This window comes from Amblyomma mixtum, chromosome 1 (assembly GCF_055824585.1).
Source record: "Amblyomma mixtum isolate Tamu chromosome 1, ASM5582458v1, whole genome shotgun sequence".
NCBI lineage: Eukaryota > Metazoa > Arthropoda > Arachnida > Ixodida > Ixodidae > Amblyomma > Amblyomma mixtum.
Window position 1 is genome coordinate 93,590,194 of NC_143012.1, and position 20,370 is coordinate 93,610,563.

The 20,370-nt window shown below is 49.6% G+C and overlaps 1 pseudogene; it reads left to right on the forward strand.

Moving 5' to 3' along the window:
• Positions 1 to 345: 345 nt before the first annotated feature.
• LOC149367232 (uncharacterized) lies at positions 346 to 5,993 on the forward strand (annotated as a pseudogene).
• The last annotated feature ends 14,377 nt before the right edge of the window (positions 5,994 to 20,370 follow it).

Sequence of the window (20,370 nt, forward strand, 5' to 3'; positions counted from 1 at the left end):
AATAAGAGAGAGTTACTTCATAATTTCCTTTCCTCAAAAAGAATTTTCATTTTCTTCACTACGGCCTCTCTTGGTCTTCATTCACTCCCGCTGCTTCCATTCCTCTATGGTGCGGCTCGGGTGTCCACCGCGACGGTTGCTGGGCAACGGCTCTTGCAGCAGCAACAGTAACACAACAGCGCGATTCAGGCGTCCACTGACCCAGGGGCCACTTATGAGCGCTTCCGTTCCTTAAAATGATCGGAGTGCAAAATGTCAATGCCAACTCCAGTGAACACAATGAATGCCGAACGGACAACGGCGACGCCGAGAAACGGGCGCCCGGACGCGCGTTTGAGCGCGGAGCGATCGGACGCGTGGCACATCGGCTCCGTCGATTTTCGACTGGAACCGCGGCAATTTGATGTAACACCCATCAAACCTGTGCGTCTGCATCTGTGAAGTCAGCAGGATCCTGGAGACACCGATCTGACCCAGGGACGCCCAATTTTCGACCACTTCGAGCAACCCTCCGCATCACCACGTAGCGGTCGAGCTGAGCCTAACGGCTCTGGCTCCCCCGCCGCTGGCTGCGGAGACGCCCGCCGGTCAACCTCTCAACATGGCTCTGCCTGAACAACGCGGATACGACCCCACGACTCTGTCGTGGTCGTCTGTCCCTGCAAGCCAGCCAGAGGATGGCCCATCCACCATTTCGGCGCAGCAAGCTGCCCTTTTCCAAGTCGTTGAGAGCCGGCGCCGCCGCCGGCAGAACGCACGAGGAGCTGCAATGCCCAAGACTCCTCTTGACAACTCAGCAACAGGAGACGCTCGCGCTCCGTCTTCTAAATGTCCACAAAAGACACCAGTCTCCAAGTGGACGCCTAAGCCAACGGTCAGGATGAACCCTGACGATTACGTGATCGTGCTGAGGCCACGCAGTACGGTCGCCCTCAAGACAGCATTTCAGCACGGTGAGCTCGGCGCTGCCATTTCGCAACTCATCGGCAGACAGCATATGAATGCGATTACAATTTCTCCCAATTGGGAACAAAATATCATCGTCTGCGGCACGCAGAACCCCGAGGTGGCTCAAAAGCTTCTGACGGACATCCAAATTACCACCAGCAAAGGATCGCTCCCGCTTCACGGACACCTCAAGCTCACCGGTGATGTGTGTCGTGGTGTGATTACTGTGCATAACCTTGAAACCAGCGAATCCTTGAAACATAGTGTGCAGTGGCGCGGTGGTGAATTAGTCCATGTGCGCAAGCTGGGAACATCGAATGTAGCTGTGCTAACTTTCGAGGGACGCAGCGTTCCGCGCTACGTCCACTACAACGCAGAACTGTCAAGGAGTATAAGAAAACGGTGCCAGCGTGCTACCGTTGCGGCACGCTGGGGCACCGGGTGGACAACTGTCCCACCCCGGTCAAAGAAAGATGCGGCCTTTGTGGCCAGAACGTGGGGGTGGGTACTGAGGGGGTGGCCCCCCACGTTTGCAATCCCGTGTGCATAATATGCGGGCGCCCGCACCTCACCAGCTCCCGCGAATGCACAAGAAAATTCATCCGGCTTCCGCAGCCAGGGCCCAGGCCGCCAATCAAGCCACCCAAGGGAGCCAATTCCGGCGCGACACGGGGCAGTCACGCCAACGGCCGCCAGCAAAACAACCAGAAGACGCCACGGCCTCCCCCTGGCAAGACAGCAACGGTACCGCCACCACCCGGAGCAGCGGAGTTCCCAGCTCTCAGCGCTTCATCTGGCGGCGCCGCCTGCAACCAACCCAAGGTAGGCAGCTGGGCGAGGGTCGCCTCCTCTCCTTCCCCTCCTCCCTCCTCCCCCACCAGCACCGCCGAGACGCAGGAACTCAAGCGCGAGCTCGCCCTCTTGCGCGCTCAAAACGAAAAACTAGCCAGCGAGCTTAACTCGCTCAAAGCCCAATTCCCTACTCCGCCCGCGTCGAGCGGCGAGGAAGAAAACATCACAGACAGGGAGATTCCTACTCCTGTGGAGAGTCGCGCCGCGGCCCTGGAGACCCGGGTGACCGCGATTGAAACACAATTGGCTGACCTCCCCAAAATTATCCACGATACCATTGCGTGTCAGGTGGAGAGTGTCATCGCACAGGTGACACAAGCCGTAACTCACATTATCCAAAAATGGATAAAAGACAATCCGCGCGTCCTTAAACGCGTAGGGCCAATCAGGGACGCTAACCGCCCCTCCAAATTCAACAGAGTTATTCCCGATGAATTTGACCTCTCGGAAGACTCCTGCACGTCTGCGCCGGGCACTAGCGGACTGGGGAGTCTTAACAACGTAACCCCACCCTCCGCCTCCGACCATGGCCCCCAACCCTAAGTCGCGAGCAAGAACAACTCAGCCGCTTACACTAACGCAGTGGAACTGCCGTGGTCTCAAGAATCGCACGAAGCGGACTCATCTCCGCCTCTATCTTGAGACCTTTGAGTTCCTCGTTGCCGTGGTTGCCCTTCAGGAACCCGGTGCCGGGGCCAAACTAACAAACTACACTACATTTCAACACAACCCGCAGACATGTATACTTGTTCACAAGCAGTATACTGCGCAGGAGGTCACGCTCCCCACAACACCGCCTTTCCCATACACGATGGTGTCAGTGCTGCCCCTAAAGCGGTCTGACCCACCTGTACACATTCTAAACATTTACTGCCCACCTAAACTTAAGAACGTCACGTTCAATGAAATTTTCACCCAAGCTATGCAGGTGGCTGGAAGGGATCCCCTTCTGATCGTCGGGGATTTCAACGCCCCGAGCAGGCTATGGGGGTACCCCCGGGAGGACAGACGTGGGAGGAAGCTTGCGGAACTTCTTTCCACACTTGGCCTCACTTTACACACTGACCCCGCCAACCCAACACGTGTCGGCAATTCGATTCAACGAGATACTTGCCCGGACCTCACATTTACACGCAACATACGCCATGCCGACTGGCTGAATACAGAGGACACTCTGGGTAGTGATCACTGTATAATCAACACAACCATTTACATGCGTCCCCTGAAACGTCCACTAACACAAGCTCGTGTCCCGGACTGGACGACTTTCCGCACCTCTCTACCCATCGTAGACCCCCTCCAGTCGGGATACGACGCATGGTCCAAATCGCTCACGTCTACACTCACACAACACGAAAAGCTGATACAGCTCACAGAAACACAAACGGACGTGGACTACCACTTGCTCCACCTTTGGGAGGCCCGCCGCAGCCTCACCAAACGATGGAAGAAACAGAAGCATAACAGACGCCTAAAGAAACGCATCCTCGAACTCACACAACACGCAGCAGAATATGCTACTCAGCTAGCCGACACTAACTGGGTGGACCGGTGCAACGCGGCTGCGCGCCAGATGTCTGGCCGCAACACGTGGCGCCTATTCCGCGCTCTCATTGATCCAATACAAACACGCACGGAAACCCAACGCCACTTACATAGGGCCTTGCACAACTTTAAAGGATCGACAACACAGCTAGCGCACACGCTCAGGGATCGATACCTGTGCACCACTAAGGACCCCCGGCCGGCGGCGTACTCTTATGCAGGCGAAGAGAACATGGAGCTGGACACTCCGTTCCAGCTCCACGACCTCCGGGCGGCCTTAAGCAAGATGAAGCGGGGCACTGCACCCGGGCGCGACAAGGTTACGGTCAAGCTCTTGGCCAACCTTCCCGACGCAGCCTACGCCGCGCTCCTCAAATACATCAATAGCATTTGGGACGGAGAGACTCCTCTCCCTCTCGATTGGAAATCGGCTCTCGTGACCTTCATTCCGAAGGCCGGCAAACCTATTGATGTGGAGAACCTTCGCCCCATCTCCCTCACGTCTTGTGTCGGCAAGCTGATGGAGACGATGGTGCGTGACAGACTCTCCGATTATCTCGAAACACAGCACATTTTCGCGGACACTATGTTCGGTTTTCGTCCTCACAAGTCAGCACAGGATATACTTCTGCAGCTCCACCACGACATTTTAGATCCTGTAGAATGTCCCCACAACGACAAGGTGGTCCTGGCCTTGGATCTTAAAGGCGCATTCGACAACGTCAAACATGAAGTAATCCTGGACCACCTCAGTAACACCAACTGTGGCCACAAAACATTCCATTACATAAGACAATTTCTTACAGACCGTCAAGCCTATATACGCATACAAGATTCGGAACACGGGCCATACACCATCGGCTCGAGGGGAACACCTCAAGGCGCGGTCCTGTCTCCCCTGCTCTTCAATTTGGCAATGCTTCGTCTTCCCTCCAAATTGTCTTCTCTGCCCGGGATACATCACGCTCTTTATGCGGATGACATTACAATCTGGGCCACGCAAGGTAACCTGGGCCACATGGAGTCCTGCCTGCAAGCAGCGGCAACCCTAGTCGACGACTACGCGGCCTACTGCGGACTCCAGTGCGCCCCAGCTAAATCAGAATTTGTGCACTTACGTCCCTCCCCTCGGGACACAACACCGCTTCGCATCAGTCTCCCCTCGGGACCGATCCGGGAGGCCAAGGAGATCCGCGTCCTTGGCCTCTTCATACACCACCAACGCAGAGTCGACACCACCCTAGCCAAACTTCGCACGGTGGGAGACCAGGTGGGCCGCATGGTCCGCCGGGTCTCCAACAAGCGGGGCGGATTACGAAGCAAGGATGCATTGCGGCTTGCCCATGCTTTCGTAACGAGTAGAATCCTCTACTCAACTCCCTACTTGCACCTGCGCAAACACGATGATGACCAACTGGAGGTCATCCTGCGGAAAGTCATCAAGCGGTCTCTCGATCTCCCGCTCACCACGTCCAACCAGAGGCTTCTGGCTTTGGGCGTGGTGAACACATTTAGGGAGCTTCGAGAAGCCCACTTAGTCAACCAATACACGCGTCTTTCACAGACCACGTCCGGTCGCCGCCTCTTGGACCGGCTACACATCAAACATGACTACCACATTGAGGAAAGGGAGAGAGTGCCAGAACCCTGGAGACGCGCCCTCCGGGTCCGACCCCTTCCCCGCAACATGTCCAGAGAAGACCATAGCGGTCGTCGCCAGGCGCGCGCGGAAGCGTTGGCGCGATACTATGGTAACCAAGAACACGTGTATTACGTGGACGTTACCGGCCCACACCACGGGGGGTGGTACACGGCCGCAGTCGTACACAACACAAACACAGTTAACGGGCTCACTTTCAAAGCCTACAACGCAACACACGCGGAGGAGATTGCCATTGCTCTGGCTCTCACGAATCCCAAGTCAAAACACATCATCACCGACTCGCGAGGGGCCTGTCGGAACTACGAGTTGGGCTGGGCTCCCCCGCTTGCCTGGCGCATACTGGAATATAGCTGTCGATGCGAAGATCCAACTCCACGCAACCTGATTTGGGCCCCCGGTCACCAGGGACTCCAGGGAAACGAACAGGCCGATCAGGCCGCCCGCGCACTCTCTCCCCGGGCTATCTCCCTGTCCTTAGAAGGGTACTCCCAATCAGACAATCTGGCCCTTACATTCAAACAAATCAAACAAATCACCGATTACTACAAGGAGGAGCACCGGCGCTACCCGGCCCCTTGTAAGGGTCTGGATCGCGCTGACGAGCGCCTCCTCATCAAAATTCTTACTAACACTGTGCTGTGCCCGGCGGTGCTTAAACACTTCAATACATCCTTTGATGGCGCATGCCAGTTCGGTGGGGAGGTGGCTGACACCTTCCACATGGTTTGGGCGTGTCAGTCAAACCCATCTATCCCCCCCAACCTCAACCCCACCAGAGAGGACTGGGAGGCGGCCCTGCTCGGCTGTCAAGACCTAAAAAGCCAACAGGCTTTGGTTCAACGGACGCGGGCGGCGTTGCTTGCCAATGGGGCACCGGAATAGGGGCTCCACCCAGTATTGTAAGGGGAAAGGGCCAATAGGGTCCTACCCCAATCATCTTTCTGTAAAAAACTTAATTTCCCATAAATGTTTTTCACCACCACCACCACCACCACCAAACGGGCGCCAGAGAGCTCGCTCTAAAACACTGCAATCAAAATAGAGACCGCAGTCACCAAAGACAATAAAAACCCCACATGCGGGAAGCCCGCCACGCGCCAAGGGGTTCGGGAAAGCGGCGGGAGGTTGGCCAGAAGGCTTTCGAAAAGCACACTTTAGAATTTCCAAAGTGTCTTCGGTAATTTTTTTTTTAATTTTTTTCCTTCCATTCATGCAGGATCCTCTCACCGGGCTGTTTTCTCCTCCCCACCCGATCAGGAACCCGATTTTAATCCGGTCAATACGTTCAAAGATATTACAACCTTAATTTTCCTTCCAATTTAAACACCGCTAACTTTTCAGACGAATACACGAATCCGTAACAAACCGCGTTGCGGCACTAGAAGCAACACATTCCCCAACACCTACCTCTGAACATAGCGCTACCGCTCAGATCAAGAAAGATATTGCCGTTCTTAAAGCGGCAAGCACTGATACTAGTAACAGGCTACGCAGAAATAATCTTATTTTCCTTGGCTTAAATGACACCAAAGACGAGACATGGCAAGATTCAGAACAAGAAATACTAACACTGTGTGCGGACAAACTGAATCTTCATCTTGATTCCAGCACCATTGAACGTGCGCATCGCATAGGTAAATTCTCGGAATCGAAGCATCGCCCAATAATAGTTAAATTCACTCATTTCAAAACTAAGGAAAACATCCTGGCATGTGGCACTAAACTAAAAGGCACCAAAATTGCAATCAGGGAAGACTTTGCGGCTCCCACGCGGATGGCACGATCAAAATTATTGCAGTTTATCCGACCACAGAAATGCCCCTTCAAACTTCGATTCGACAAGCTTCACGTTGGCGACAAATGTTACGCTTTCGACTCCATTTCTAACAGCGTGATAGAAATCACCCAGATCACTGCAATCACTCCCGCAAGCAGTTCTACTAGCGATACTGCTTCGCATATCAGTAATTGACGATCAGTTCGGCTTCCCGTATTACCATCCCGGCACCAACCACCGTCATGCACAAGTCTTAACATCGGATTCACCAACATACGCAGCATCATACCTAAGCGAAATCAGCTGTTCAGCTTCGTTGAAGATATTGACGCTGACATCCTACTCTTAACAGAAACCTGGTTGAACGACAACATTAGTGACAATGAAGTTTTTTCTTATAACACAAATTACATGTTATACCGACGAGATAGGAACTATCGGAGGGGAGGGGGAGTTCTCGTGGCAGTGAAAAATTGCTTATCATCTTCACTCATAGGTCATGACGAAAACTTAGAACTTACATGGATACGTATCGGCAATGCGCCTCCCAAGGCGATCTGTGGCATATGTTATCGGCCACCTGATTTCATCCCATCCTTCTGTGATCTCTTAGATCAGGCCCTAACCGATATTGAAAATACATTTCCTGGCATACCTATCTTTTTGTTTGGCGACTTCAATTACCCTAACATCAATTGGTCTCTCTTGTCTACCTCAAATGGTTCGTCAGCCGACTCCAGACAATTTATCGACCTAGTGCTAGATCATTACCTCCAGCAAATGGTATCATGGCCTACTAGAGGCGATAACACTCTAGACCTGCTGCTCACGTCATCCGCCGATAGTGTAACATGTATAAACCTCCTGCCCGGTATCAGCGATCACAACCTGCTTCACATTACCATTTCATTAGCTATCAAAAAGCGATCACCCACAAGAAAACTAATCACGGATTACAAAAGAGCAAACTTTGAAAGCATTAATCACAGACTTGATGAGTTTTTGGAAACTTTCCACAGTTCTTATCTAACTCGCACGGTAAATGCTAATTGGGAGTTGTTTAAGAACACATTAGTCAACATAAAAAACCAATATATTCCTACAATTCTCGTAAAATCTGACAATAACAACCCCCCTGGTTTAATAAACGCCTCAAATCACTACTAAATCGAAAAAAACGACTTTACAGGACTGCAAAGGAGAGCAACAATCCTGAAAAATGGAACCGGTACCACTTATGCGTAAAACAGTACCTAAAGGAGCTAGCTGAGGCTAAGAAGAAATTCCAAACATCTGACTTGCTTTTAATTCTGAGATCCAACCCGAACAAATTCTGGCGTCTTCTATCGAATAAATCCCGTCCTAGCCAAATCGAACTCGCAGATCCCGGTGGCGACACTATTGACCCTGAGAAATGCGCAACCGCACTGAACGACTACTTCGTTTCTGTTTTCACGCCCGCTAACATCACCCCTGTCAATCACACACCTATCATTCGTTCACACCCCATGACAGATATAGAAATTAATGCAGAGGGCATATCAAACCTCATTAGCTCACTTCCGCTGTCAGTATCAGGTGGCTGCGACGAAATCAACAGCAAATTGTTAAAAAACACTGCATCATTGTCGAGCCGCATACTCTGCCTAATCTTTTCTCAATCACTGGACACTGGGAACATACCTGACGACTGGAAAAAAGCCCGAATAATACCGGTTTTTAAATCAGGTGACCGTTCAAGCCCATTTAACTATCGCCCAATATCCCTGACTAGTATTCCTTCAAAACTCTTTGAACATATTATAGCATCTAACCTTATGGCACACCTTGAATCAATTAACTTCTTCTATCCACAACAGCATGGTTTCAGGAAACTATATTCATGTGAAACGCAACTAGCCGAATTTACTCATGATCTATTGCAGTACATGGATGACCATTACCAGATCGATTCCATCTTTTTAGATTTTTCGAAGGCGTTTGATCGTGTCCCTCATAATCACTTGTTGCTAAAATTGTCCGGCCTTGGTTTAACACAAAAACTGTTATCATGGATAGAACACTACTTGAAAGGACGTGTTCAGTGCACATGCGCTAACAATTACACATCTCCTCTCTCGAGTGTGACATCCGGTGTTCCTCAGGGCGCCGTGTTGTCCCCATTACTGTTCCTAATTTACATCACTGATCTGCCCTCCAACATTAAATCTAAACTGAGATTGTTCGCCGATGATTGCATCGTATACCGCGCCATAACTAACCAAGACGACACGTGCACCCTCCAACAAGACCTAAACGCTATCTTACTTTGGTGTGAAACATGGCTCATGCCTTTAAACACGACTAAATGTAAAGTCATGACATTTTCCCGCCTTCGCAACCAGATTAAGACTACCTACTACCTCAACTCTACACCCGTTGCCTACACATCATCATACAAATATCTTGGCCTGCACATGACACCATCGCTATCATGGATAACACATATTGAAACCATTTGCTCCGAAGCCTCACGCGTTCTCGGCTACATGCGGCGTAGTCTCTCCGACTCATCCTCAGACATTAAAAAGCTAGCATATCTCACATTCGTCAGACCAAAGCTTGAATACGCATCAGCCATCTGGAACCCGTCACAATCATACCTCGCCACTAACCTCGAAGGCATTCAAAACCGTGCAGCACGATTTATCACCTCGAACTACTCAAGAAATTCCAGCGTCACCTCAATGAAGAGAGACCTCGACTTGCCGTCCCTCGCATCACGCCGCATCATATCTCGTTTGTGCCTTCTTCACGCATTCTATTATCACCCACGGTCCAGACATGAGTTACTAACAACACCACTACGAAGATCTTCCCGTTTAAGCCACAGCCAGTCTCTAGCACGAATTTCCACCCGCACCCTTGCAATGAGTAGCTCATTTTTCCCTCATGCAATAGTCTTATGGAATTCCTTACCCGAAAACATAGCCGAATGCACAGACAGAAAACAATTCCGTAATAAGCTAAAACTTCAGCCATCCTGAATAGACTGTCCCCTTTGTACTCTTTTGTTACTTAGTTTAGTTGTATTTCTGCGCCTTAGCGTAATTTTGTTTCTCTTCCGCTTGCTTGGTTGCTGTTATTTGACTTAGATGTATGTCTGCATTTTTTACTGTATTTTTTTCTTGCTTTTGTTTTTGCTTGCCTTCATTGTATTTTGTATTTTGCTCTTCACATTTTTCCACGTTCAAGATTTTTTTACATCATGTTAATTCGCCTCCCCTTATGTAATGCCCTCGGGCCCTTAAGGAGAAAATAAATGAAATGAAATGAAAAAAACATGACAGGACGCCGGTAGTGCCCGTTCTGTCATGTCTGTGTATTCGTCCGAAAAGTTACCGCTGTTTAAATTTGAAGAAAAGAAAATGCATCACCAAGTAGCCCGCAACGTGTATTACAACCTACTATAAGATAGCCGTCGCCTTTACCCTATCCTATGTGAAGGCCTCAAGAAGGCGGATGAGCGGCTCTTTCTCCGCCTTCTCATCAATACATTGCTGTGCCCGATAGCACTAAAACATTTTGACCCCTCCTTTAGCGGCAGCTGCCCGCACTGTAGTGCGGTGTCTTCGGAAACCTGTCACATGGTGTGGGCCTGCCCCTCCAACCCGGCCATTGCCCCCATCCCCAACCCGGGAGGACTGGGAGGCGACCCTGCTCGGCTGCCACGACTTACAGGCCCAACAAGACTTGGTCGGGCGCCCGGGAGGCAGCCGCACCCACTGGGGTCCCAAGCTAGGGACCTCCACCTAGTGTTTGTAAGGATCGGTCCCTTAAGGGCTGATAGAAACATACCTCCTGTCCATTCTGAATAAATGTTTGATCCCCACCCCCGCGCAAATGAAACAGTGGAAGGTGCCAGCTTACGCCGTTTACTAAGCTCGTAATTATGGTTTGGGAGAGAAGTGGACCCCGGAACTGGTGGTGGTGCTAAACTTTTATTAGAGTGTACAGAGAGGGTTTGGCGTGAGATCTTAAGTGTCTGAGCAGTACAAATTCAAAAAGAGGGGGGGGGGGGGGGGGGGGATGCGGGGTTATCCCTGATCTGAGACTTCCGTCAATTCCGCGGCGGCCCGGGCTCGAGCCATAAGCGCTTGTTGGGCCTGGAGGTCGTAGCAACCAAGCAAGGAAGCCTCCCAGTCCTCTCGGGTAGGCTGGGGATGGAGTGGCAAGGAAGGGTTCGTTTGGTATTTATGGTTTAACGTCCCGAAGTGACTCAGGCTATGAGGGACGCCGTAGTGAAGGCCTGCAGAAAAATTTAAGGGGCAAGGCCATACCATGCATACCATGTGATAGGTGTCCGCAAGCACCTATCCACAATGTTGTCGCTCCCATTTCCCTGATAACACAGGACTGAAATATTTAAGCACTTCTGGTCACAGTACCGTGTTGGTGTATGTATAGACTCAGGAGCTAGCGCTCCTCTGCCTTTTTGAGGCATTTGCAGGGGAAGGGGTAGTCACCGCGAAAATTGTGGTATAAGAAGGAAATACCTCGGAAAGCAATAGAAGCTGTGAGTTCCTCGTCCTGCGCTGGTTGTAGGTAGGCGATGCCCGGCGAGTGAGCGCACGGCTGGCACAACCAGCTGACTGATTGTCCCTTTATGCCTACACGCGCTGGGGCTTATACAATGGTGTGGTTGTTTGGAAAACCTTGGTACTCAGAACTTTTTAGAATTTTGAACCCCTGTATGGGCCGCAGCCTTGTTCAATGTTCCGGCAGGCGCTCCTTGAGTCGGTGAGATTCTGGATCCAAGGCAGCGAACACTATTCCGATTTCCTCTGCCTAGATAATGCTTGGTGCGCGGAACCGGTTTGCCTTGGTGGACGACGCCTGCGTTGTACCAGCCCCCGTTTTGTAATAGTAACCAGTTCCCGGCAGGATGAAGGAACCAAGCCACCTCCGCAGCAGAAATATTCACCAGTGCGGCTACCAGTGGAAGGGACGCCATCAGACACCACCCCCAGCGGATACCTGCGTAGTTCCGCTTCGTCGTTCGAAGCTTCAGCGCAGACCACAACAGTGTTTACAATACTAAGGGAAGAGAAATGTAGTAACCTCGGACAGCCGCCCTGGCGCGGCTTGTTGATCTTTCGTGGCACACTCTAGCCGTGCGTATATGCACCAAGCGATATGAGTGGGCACTTTTCTCTCCCCCTCTGCTTCTCCTCGTTTCCGTAGTATAAATGCTTTGCTTCGACTGCAATGAACGCTCTTCTGACGCCTGACTCGCGTGGTTCATGGACCGGGCACACGCTATTCGTGAGCCTATGATGTAACAGGCCACAAGTTGTAACTCACTCCCTTGTTTCATGTTTTCCATTTTGTGAAATCTCCATTGAAACATTGCTCAAGAGTAGGTATGTCTTTTTTATTATTTATACTTGAAGCCAAATTGTTGCTTAAGCTCAGCGGTGACGTAGAGGAGAACCCCGGTCCGGATAAATTGGATGAGATACACGTTATGATGTCAGAGATTAGGGCGTCACAAATTACTTTACAAAATGGATTGCAATGTGTGGAGCGTAGGCTGACCGAAATGGAAGCATCACTCGCCACATTGAGGAAAGACCATGAAAGGGTAAAAGAATGCGTGAAGGCAGTCAATGACATGGAAAAAGAATTTACACAAGTAAACAGGAAAATCGACGATCTAGAGAATCGTAGTCGAAGGAATAACTTGGTCATCTTCGGTTTAAAGGAAGGCGCTAAAGAAGACAGAGAAGCACTGCAACAAGCAGTCATAAAAGAGACATTTAAAGACATTCTGGGCATCGAGGTCCGTTCTGTAGAACGAATTCACCGAATTGGTTCTAAAAATGCCCGTCGTGAACGACCAGTTATCCTGCGATTTTACGATTTTGCCGAAAAGATGGAAGTATGCGCAATCGCTTCAACTTGAAAGACAGTGCCATATCGATATCAGAGGATTTCTCGGCAAGTGTCCGAGAAACGCGTCGAAAGTTGTGGGAATCATCTAAATTCGAGCGCTCGAAAGGCGATAAGGTAGCCCTAGTGTTTAACAAACTCAAGGTTAATGATTATCTGTATGTGTAGGACGACACAGAAAACAAGCGAATTCAAGTGAATCGAAAACAAAACACTGTCAACGGCAATACAAGTGAGCAGGACTGACACAAGAATACTGCAGCACAACTTACAATTTTAAGCTTTAATGCCAGAAGCATTGTCAACAAAACTGACAAATTAGAAGAACTTTTGCTGTTGTATTCCCCCGATGTGGTCATAATCACAGAAACATGGTTGCATTCCAGTATAGACGATCATGAAATAATCCCTCCCTCCTACTCGCTATTTCGTTCAGATCGTGATGGCCGGGGAGGCGGGGTGGCTATTGCCATTAAACAAAGTTTGACATCCCATCAAGACCCCGGAATAGCTAATCATGAAAGTACTTGGTGCAATTTAAGATTTAACGAATCTTCGATATTAATAGGTGCCATATACAGACGTCCTGGGGAGGCTGAAGATTATCTTACGAAAATGTATGACTTCTTACATAGCAAAGTCAACGACCGGACTAAACTGTTGATAAGTGGGGATTTCAACCTTTCGGGAATTGATTGGGATACAATGACGATTGGAAATAAAGAAGTGCATAGCTGTGAGCGGCTCCTAGATATAATGTTCAGTTTCTCATTGAGACAAATTGTTAAAGAACCTACTCGAGTGCAAGGAAACTCCCACGCAGTTCTTGATCTTGCATTCCTGTCAGAATCATTAAATCCAGTAATAACAATAGAAGAAGGTATCTCTGATCACAAAATGCTTGTATTAACATGCTGTAACTTCAGCGCGGATAATAAACGCCGTAAAACTTCTTCGATGAAAGCAGTGAAAGACTATAGCAGGGCCGAAGATGAGAGTGTAATAGACTTCCTTGACATAGCGTTAGATAATTTTTCAACCGGAGAATCCCGAGGACAAGTGTCCGTAAACAGCCTGTGGGTAAAACTAAAGAATGCGATTGCGCACTGCGAATCCAACTTCATTCCCACAAGACATAAAAGAATTAAACGCAAAGCTCCGTGGATAACACGTTCAATAATTCACCTGAAAAGAAAATTGCGTAGAAAGAGAAAAAGAAAAGGCAATGCATTAGAGGTGATTGCGCTGACTGAGGTTGGAGATCAGGGCAGCAAGGAGGTTATTTTTTACCGACACATTAGCAAATTTCTTGAAAACACAACCGCAGAAATTCTGACGATATTTGGCAGAACCAAGAGACCACACCAGAAAATTATAAATTGCTGGCATAGTCGTCGAGGACGAACACGAAATAGCCAATTCCTTCAACAAGTACTTCCAATCAGTTTTCACGCGAAGAAATGGGGTAAGCATAGCTGAGACAACTTTTGATTCTTTGATGCCCGAGATAATAATAACTGAAGAAGGCGTGCTAAACCTACTTCTGCAGGTTGACACGAAAAAATCATCCGGCCCAGATAGTATCCCAAATCTGTTTTTGAACCGATATGCGCAGCAGATATCCCCTTTCCTGCATACTATATTCATCGAGTCACTGAAAACTGCCACGCTCCCTGCTGGCTAGCTTTGCGCGAAAATAACACCCATTCATAAACACGGAAACGAATTAGTAGTTGACAACTACAGACCAATATCGCTTACAAGTGGTTGTTGCAAGCTTATGGAGCATATTATTAACAAAGCAATTATGAGTTACTTGGAAGAAAACAGCTTATTGAATCCGACACAACACGGTTTCCGAAAAGGGCTGTCCACAGTCACGCAATTATTAGAGATAACGCATGACTTCACGAGAGCAATCAATTCCAGAGAACAAGTTGACAGCATTTTTATTGATTTTTCTAAGGCTTATGACCGTGTTGTGCACTGTAAATTAATTCACAAACTAAAGCTCATTGGCATTAATTCGGAAGTAATAGCATGGATAGAAGCTTATCTGTCAAATCGAACCCAATATGTAGTTATAAATAATAATGAATCAGAGAACCTCGAAGTAGTTTCAGGTGTACAGCAGGGATCCGTCCTGGGACCTTTATTATTCCTTATATATATTAATGATGTTAGCTCTTGTATTGTCGATGGGGTGAAAATCAGACTTTATTGCTGACGACTGTGTGATTTACACAGTCGTGCGGGGAGTCGAGGATCAATGGAAACTCAATATGTCATTAAATAACATTTCTCTCTGGTGCGAAACGTGGGGCATGAAAATAAACGCAGAAAAAAACTAAGTATTTAAGTGTAAGTCATAAAAAATCGTTGTTAAGGTTTAGCTACACATTAGGGGGGTCCGTTCTCAGCCAAACAAACACTGTTAAGTATTTAGGGGTAACACTTACACGCACAATGAAATGGGATGTACATGTTAACAACACCTGTGCAAAAGCGTTTAAAACACTAGGATTTTTACGAAGAAAATTAGGCAAGGCTCCTCCTGAAGTAAAACTTAAAACCTACAAAACTCTAGTCCGGCCAATTCTGGAGTATGGTAGCATAGTCTGGAACCCGCATCAACAGTACCTGATAGACTGCTTGGAAAGGGTGCAAAATAAAGCACTACGATTTATCTACACGAAATACTCCCGGTTTGAAAGCGTCAGTGCTCTTAGAACACGAGCAGGCATTCCCACACTTGCGAGCAGGCGTCGCGTTGCCGCCATGAAGTTTCTTTTCATGCTTTACCATGGGTCGCTCCGTATCAATAAAGATCAGTATCTGCAGCCACCACACCGTCACACTAAACGAAAAAATCATGATGAGCACATCCCGCCATACGTCACACGGTGCAATACTTTCAAGTTTTCTTTTCTCCCGTCGTCCGTAGAGATTTGGAATTCTTTGCCACGGGATGTTGTTGACGACGATTCTGTGTCTAGCTTTGTGAATAAGGTAGAATCTTTGTTTCACTCAGTGCGATAACGCGGAAGCTTTTTTTTTCCCCTGCTATTTTCTACCTTTTGATTTTGGTTGGAATGATGTTCTGTTCCAGATAATAAGTTCGAGTGTTAATATATTGTGACGCCCATGAAAGGGCAATACCCATTCTGCGTGGTCGGCGTTGCTGGATAAGCCGAAGATGAGGAGAACGAAGTTGGTGGCGTCTCGTGCTCGGCAAGCGGACCCAGCTGTTTTTCGATCCTCCGTCCCGGTCTTAATAAACCACTCGGCGTAACATCTTGGTGGAGGTGGAGAGAGAGAGAGAGTGTTTTCTGTTGCCCGAGATACTGTCGTGCCTCCTTCTTCGGCTGTGTGCGTACCGGTTTCCTGCTCCGATACCGCTCTCGACGTGTTTGATGCGGCTGTGGAACCGAACCACTTGAATTGCATGAAGAAGAACATCTTGGTTCCTCATGCCATGCTTTCCGTAATCAACGGAAGAACTGAACTGTGGACAGTGAACAGTTCGACGGAATCAGTAGTTCTGCCTGAAGGCCTGAAGCTTGCCTCATGCAGCCAATACATGCCGGTATCCGTTGCCTTGGTTACCGACGACGCCTTGGGCACAGCAGCACCAGAGTTTTACGACGAGTCGCAGTTGCTCCGAATGATCGACAACTCGCTTTCCACGCATGAGCGCCGTGCACTGTTGACCATCCTCAAGCGATACTCCACTGTGTTTGACTTTTCGCAGCTCGGCGGCCCATCTTCCATCCCCTCGTCTCGAACCCTGCACAGGGTTGACACTGGTACCTCACATCCGATCCGCCAAAAGCCCTACCCAGTGTCACCGTCTGAACGCAAGGTTATCAATGACCAAGTGCAGGAGATGCTAACTAAAGGCGTTATACAAGAGTCCTCAAGTCCCTGGGCTGCTCCAGTAATTCTTGTTCGGAAGAAGGATGGATCATGGCGTTTTTGCGTGGATTACCGTCGTCTGAATGCCGTCACGAGAAAAGATGTATACCCCCTACCTCGAATCGACGATGCCATCGACTGTCTTTTTTCAGCGTCTTACTTCTCTTCGATTGAACTTCGGTCGGGGTATTGGCAAATACCCATGCATCCCGCGGACAAAGAAAAAACAGCTTTTATTACGCCTGATGGCCTTTATGAGTTTAATGTGATGCCATTTGGCCTTTGCAATGCGCCCGCCACCTTCGAGAGATTTATGGACACTATACTCCGCGGTTTGAAATGGGAAATCTGCATGTGCTACCTCGACGACGTTGTCATTTTCGGAAAGACGTTCAGTGAGCACAACGACCGTTTAGCTCTCGTCCTCGACTGTATGCGCCAAGCTGGCCTTGTGCTTAACTCTAAAAAGTGCCACTTTGGTGCGCGTCAAGCGTTAGTTCTTGGACACCTCGTTGATAAAGACGGCGTCAGGCCTGATCCAGCCAAGACTGCAGCTGTCGAGTCGTTCAAGCCACCACAGTCTGTTAAAGAGCTGCGGAGTTTCTTGGGCTTATGCTCTTACTTTCGCCGTTTTATTCATCGCTTTGCGGATGTAGCTTACCCTCTGACAGGTCTCCTTCAGAAAGATGTGGCTTACGAGTGGACACCTGAGTGCGACTCCGCCTTTCGCCAACTAAAATTCCTTTTGACGTCTCACCCTGTACTTCGCCACTTCGATCCCTCCGCTCCCACAGAGATTCACACCGACGCCAGCGGTGTTGGCCTCGGCGCTGTTCTCGTCCAGCGATGCGACAACAAAGAGCATGTTGTTGCGTATGCGAGTCGCTCGCTCAGCAAGCCGGAGCGCAATTATACAGTCACCGAGCAAGAATGCTTAGCCGTGGTCTTCGCCACTCAGCGTTTCCGTTGCTATCTGTACGGACGCCCGTTCACCATCGTCACCGACCATCATGCACTCTGCTGGCTCGTTAACCTTCGTGACCCGTGCGGACGCCTTGCACGGTGGGCTCTCCGGCTACAAGAGTTCGACTATACAGTCGTCTACAAGAGTGGTCGCCGTCACGCTGACGCGGACTGCCTTTCGAGGCTGCCCCTTCCTGAGTCGGAGTCTAACATCAACACTTTGGACCACTGCGTCGCATCATTGTCACCTGTTTTTCCTGATGTCGCAACGTTCAAAGCGGAACAGCAGAAAGACTTAACCCTACTGTCTCTCCTTACGGAGGCTGAAGACCCTTCCAACGTCAGCTGCTTTTGTGTGCGAGATGGCCTTTTGTGGAAGAAAAACTATTCTTCTACGGGCCAGCGCTTTCTGCTGGTAGTTCCAAAGAGCCTGTACTCCTCTGTCTTGCAAGCCATGCACGATGACCCTACCTCTGGACATCTTGGTTCGGCACGGACGCTGCACCGTACCCAGGCACGCTTCTATTGGCCGAAAATGCGGGCCACGACTGAGCGGTACGTCGCCAGCTGCACTCAGTGTCAACGATACAAGCGACCTACTAGCCTTGCATCTGGTCAGCTTCACCCTGTGACACCGTCTGCAGCACCGTTTGAGCAAGTGGGCATAGATCTGCTGGGCCCGTTTCCAAAGTCCTATCATGGGAACCGCTGGAGAGTGGTTTGCGTCGATTACCTTACCCGGTATTGTGAAACGGCAGCTCTACCCTCGGCTACAGCGTATCATGTGTCCTCTTTTCTGCTCCGATTAATAGTTCTCCGTCATGGACCTCCAAAAGTTATCATCAGTGACCGTGGTCGGCAGTTCACCGCTGACGTCGTGGAGCAGCTTCTCCGTTCCTGCGCATCGCATTTTCGCCATTCCTCGCCTTACCACCCCCAGACGAATGGGTTCACTGAGCGCACGAACCGCACGCTCACTAACATGCTGTCAATGTATGTTGATTCAAGGCACAAGAACTGGGATAGCGTCCTGCCGTTCATTACGTATGCGTTCAATACCGCGCGCCATGAGACTACTGGCTACAGCCCCTTCTTTTTACTCTATGCTCGCCCCCCACGCTACACCCTGGGCACCATACTACCATTTTCAGACGAACTTGATGAAGGTCCCTCTATCGCTGAGACACTCTGTCTCGCCGAAGAAGCCCGGCGCCTTGCTCGCCTTCGTGTTCTCGCCTCCCAAGATCGGTCAAAAGCGCGCTACGATGCCCACCGCCGTCGCGTTACTTACAGCGCCGGTGATTTAGTCTTGTTGTGGCGGCCTATCAGAAAGCGAGTGTTGTCTCAGAAGCTGCTGTGCCACTACGATGGACCCTACGTCATTATTGACCAAATTAGCGAGCTCAATTACCGCATAGCTCGTCTCACGGCAAGCGGCCGTCGTTCAGCGCGAACCGAAGTCACTCACGTTGCCCGGCTGAAGCCCTACCATTCGCGCGGCGCTTTTTAACTCGCCCAGCGGGCTTCGGCTGCGTAGGGGGAAGTGTGACGCCCATGAAAGGGCAATACCCATTCTGCGTGGTCGGCGTTGCTGGATAAGCCGAAGATGAGGAGAACGAAGTTGGTGGCGTCTCGTGCTCGGCAAGCGGACCCAGCTGTTTTTCGATCCTCCGTCCCGGTCTTAATAAACCACTGGGCGTAACAATATTTTACAAAGTGTTGTACATTGTGAATACCTTTGTAACCCACTGCCTGTATAGGCCTGTCAAAGGCTTACAGTATTGCTAAATAAATAAATAAATAAATAAATAAATAAATAGTGTTCAGCAGTGGAGTTTTTGTTGCGCTGTTTTGCAGTTTTAGTCTCCCTAACATCATCTGTTTGCCATCCCTTACTGGTAGTCACAAGACTTAATAGCTTGGGTTGACCTGTCATACACGTACTAGTTTTGTTATTGTTGAATAAAAGTCTTACGTTACTGTTGCATACAAAGGAGGATTTTTTTTTAATAAATGTGCGTTGGAGTGTGTAAGGCGAGTACTTGGATTAGCTTAACAATACTCTTCGAAAAAAAGCACAAACTCGATGTTTCTCGGTGCTTGTACCTACGTGTCTGACCTTTCCGGTTTTAAGGATAATGTTTAAACGCGATAAAGACGTAGAAAAAAGTGGTCGAAATTAGCATGACAGGCTTATCTTAGAGCCGCAGCCCGGCTTACGATTCGAGAAAAAAATTGGCAGTGGCTTAGCTCTGGTTAAGCCTGTATATACAAGCGAAAAGGTGTATACCTGTATATACAAGCGAAAAGGAAACCTGCCGTGGCTTATGTGGATGGCGCCCCGCACAGCCGCTACCCAGCCCACACCCTTGCAGTCACTGACAACTCTCTGCAATCCACTCTTACTGCCTCAGTCTGCACTTCGACCTCTGTAGAAGCCGAGGAGACAGTATTGCCCTTGCCATCACGCAGCCCTCCGCGGAATATATATTCGGAGATTCCAAGCCCGTGGTCTACAACTACGCAGTTGGACGCATGGCACCCCCCCGGCCATCGACATCTTACGTTCAGACACCGTCCCCTCTCACCCTATCCAACTCATCAGGGTGCGCGCTCACGCGGCCCATCGTGGTAACGAGGCGGCTAATTACATCGCTCGCGATTCGACCGACCCAGCAAAGCCCGCCCCCGCCGGGAATGGTTACGCGAGACGCCCTCCTCACGTGCCATGATATTACTTACACTACTGTATCTGTCTTTTAGGCCCCAATAAGCG